The following is a 3,954-nucleotide window of genomic DNA, read 5'->3' as shown; positions in this document are numbered from 1 at the left end:
AATTAGAGGAGGCAACTGTTAGTTTAGAAAAAGAAAATTTGACTATCCAGCTCTGGTTGGATTACACTATATATAAATACTATATATATTATATTAGTTATAATGTACCATAGGGCAGTTGCGCTGCCCGGCGGTGCCGGGGGGTTCTGCCCTCGAGGGAGAGGAGAGGAGGAACTTCGGAGTGCACAGAGGTTTGCCAGTCCAATTTGGGGGGGCGGGTGAGGGGGGATGGGTGGGCCGTGGGGTCCCCGGACCGGTGGGAGGGCAGGCGGGGCAGTCCTGTTTGGAGGGTCGCGGGTAAGCAGTGTGAAGGAAGACCTGTGGTAACACAGTGGGGGGAGGGTAAGGTCAGGGTGGATAGTGGGTTCTTCCAGGGAGGTTGGGGGGTTTAGGCTGGGCTGGGGTTGTGGGAGGTACCTGAGCCTCGGGTGGGTGAGGAGACCGGAACGGTTTGCTTTTGCTTTTGGCTCACCTGCAGCTACTGCCCAGGAACGGTTTGCTTTGGAATTATTGCATCCTGAAAGGGTGCTCAGGGCAAAGGAATGTCCCTGGGAATATCCCTGGGTCTGAGTATAGGTGGCTGGGAGAAAAGTAGGGAGTGAAAGGCTTGCCCTAACCATTTTAATGGGGAAGTAGCTTGTGTGCCCCTATGAGGTTGCGAGCTATGCTGACGATGGTACATGCCTTTGGCAGGGTCTCCCATGCCAGACAGGTCAAAACTGAAGGGTCACATAAAATGTGTCCATGGGCAGGATGGGCTCACTAGCCTTCTGGCAGTCATCCTAGGAGAAGGACAACTCTAATTCCAAACCCGGGAAGATGGAGATTGCTTAGCCCTGTAAGGCCATCCACCTAAGAGAAGGACACTCTAAATTAAACCTACGTCCTGAGGACCTCTCTGCCAGCGTCCAAGCTCGCTAGGCCCTGGCAGATGAACTTTAGGATTAAAGGGTGAGTCCAGTTCTGCGCATGCTGCGTCCCACCTAAAAAATCCATTGCGCAGGCTCGAGGGTGATATCCACATTTGTAAAGCCCTGTAGTGACGAGCAAGGGTCAAAATGGCAGGTGAAAGGTGCACTGGAAGCCGCAGACCCAACCCTGCATGCAGGCGGTTCAGGACATTGGTTGCCTGAGACTGACCCCGGAGATGACAGTCTCTTTCAGCAGCATCCTGAATGACCAAGCAGCCTTTTTCAAGGAGAGCACTGCTTGCCTCACACGCAGAGGGGCCTAGAAAAGGTAACCTAACCAAAGCTCATCTCCACCCTTCACCCAGTTGGTTAACTGCGGCCAACTGGCATCTTCTGATGCAATCAAACAAAGTATAAAAGACAAAGGCATACACCTGCCTTCAAAGGTGTACCCAAATTGGCTCTAGCATACTGGAACATCAGAACCATGCTTGATTCTGTGGATAGTGGATGTCCTGAGCGCCGTTCTGCCCTAATTGCCCATGAACTGTCACATCTCAGCATCGACATTGCTGCTCTCAGTGAAGTTTGTCTCCATGAGAAAGGCAGCCTTAGAGAACAGGGTACCAGTTACACACTCTTTTGGTCAGATAAACCCAGAACTGAAAGGCATCTTTCAGGAGTTGGCTTCATGATTAAAACCTCTATTATCTCTAAACTTGAAAATCTGCCTACAGGTCATTCTGATTGCATTATCTCCTTACGCCTTCCACTACACAACAACCAACACGTTGTCCTCTTTAGTATATCTGCCCCAACTCTCCAAGCTGACCCTGCTGAAAAAGATGAATTTTATACCAACCTGCGCCACCTTACCCAAAAAATTCCCACAGATGATAAGATCATTATCCTTGGTGATTTCAACGCCAGAGTAGGAAAGAACTTTGAAGTCTGGAAAGGAGTATTAGGCAAGCATGGTGTTGGAAACTGCAACGATAATGGTCACCTTCTGCTAGAATTCTGTGCGGAGCAACAGCTCACCATCACTAACACTATCTTTCAGCAGAAAAATAGTCTGAAGACAACCTGGATGCATCCTAGATCCAAGCATTGGCACTTCATTGATTATGTCTTGGTGTGACAAAGAGATGTTTGCGATGTCCATCATACCTGTGTGATGCCTAGTGCAGAATGCCAGACCATCGACTTATGTGCTGTAAACTTAACTTCAACCTTAAGTTCAAACCTAAAAAGGGCGATATCCCAAGGAGGAGACTCCAAGTTAACAATCTTCAAACAACCACAGTGAGAGACAGATTCCAGGCAAATCTTCAAACTAGGCTCGAAAATCATTCTATAGATCCCTCTCCTGAAACACTTTGGTAACATATTAAAAATAGCATCCTGCAGTCCTCTGAAGAATCTCTAGGGTTCTCCTTCAAGAAGAACAAGGACTGGTTTGATGAAAACAAACAAGAGATCCAGGAATTGTTGAGGAAGAAGAGAACTGCTCACCAAGCACACCTTGCACTGCCATCTTGTCATGTAAGAAAAGCAGCCTTTTGTCTTGCATGCAGCAAGCTCCAACAGAAACTTTGTGACATCCAGAACAAGTGGTGGATTAATCTAGCAGGAAAAATTCAATTATGCGTAGATATGGGTGATTACAGAGGATTCTATGAGGCCTTGAAAACAGCATATGGGCCTACATACCAGGTCCAAAGTCCTCTACTCAGCGCAGATGGTCAAATGCTTCTCACAGATAAAATCTCCATTCTGAACCGTTGGTCTGAACACTTTGAGACTCTTTTCAGTGCTAGCTGTGTAGTGCAAGACTCAGCAATTCAGTACATTACACAATAACCGGTGAAGAATGAATTGGATACTGCCCATACTATGGGAGAAACTCTAAAGGCCATACAGCAGGTGAAAACTGGCAAGGCAGCTGGGGTTGATGGAATTCCACCTGAAGTCTGGAGGCATGGGGCCCATGGTGCGCTGTTGGGAACTAGGCCAACTACCATCAGACCTTCGTGACGCAGTCATCATCACCTTGTATAAGAAGAAAGGAGATAAATCAGACTGTTCAAATTATCGAGGTATTACTCTGCTCTCCATTGCTGGCAAACTCCTGGCAAGAATACTTTTGAACAGACTAATACCCGCTATAGCAGAAGGAATTCTACCTGAAGGCCAGTGTGGTTTCAGAGCCAACAGGAGCACCACAGACATGGTATTTGTTCTCAGACAACTGCAAGAGAAGTGTAGGGAACAGAACAAAGGTCTCTATGTAACCTTTGTTGATCTCACCAAGCCTTTTGATACTGTGAGCAGAAAAGGTCTATGGCAGATTTTGGAATGTTTAGGATGTCCCCCCAAGTTCCTTAAAATGATCATCTCGCTTCATGAGGATCAGTGCGGCCAAGTCAGATATGGCAATGCACTTTCTGAGCCCTTTCTAATAACCAGTGGTGTGAAACGAGATTGTGTTCTTGCACCAACTCTATTCACAATCTTTTTCAGCATGATGCTCCAAAGGACCACGGCAGACCTCGATGATCACGACGGTATCTACATTTGATACCGTACTGATGGAAGCCTATTCAACCTAAGGTGACTGAAGGCCCACACTAAGACCTTAAATCATCTTGTCCGGGAGCTGCTTTATGCTGCTGCTGCCGCCCTCGTCGCCTACACAGAAGTAGCTCTGCAGCGTTTAACATCCTGCTTTGCAGAGGCTGCTGAGCTTTTTGGGCTGGAAGTCAGCTTAAAGAAGACAGAAGACAGAAGCACCTCAGGAAGTCTTCCATCATCCCCATATCACCACTGGTGAATCAGAGCTCAAATCAGTCCAGCAGTTTAATTACCTAGGTAGCATCATATCCTTGGATGGTGAGATTGATGGAGAGATAGACAACAGGTTAGCAAAGGCAAATAGTGCTTTTGGAAAACTCCATAAAAGAGTTTGGTGAAATAAACAGTTGAAGAAAAGTACAAAGATCAGTGTTTACAGAGCCATTGTGCTGTCCACTCTTTTATATGG

This window comes from Neopelma chrysocephalum, unplaced genomic scaffold (assembly GCF_003984885.1).
Source record: "Neopelma chrysocephalum unplaced genomic scaffold, ASM398488v2 Primary Assembly neopelma1_24, whole genome shotgun sequence".
In the NCBI taxonomy this organism is placed as follows: Eukaryota; Metazoa; Chordata; class Aves; order Passeriformes; family Pipridae; genus Neopelma; species Neopelma chrysocephalum.
Note: the sequence above shows the minus strand (reverse complement) of the source record.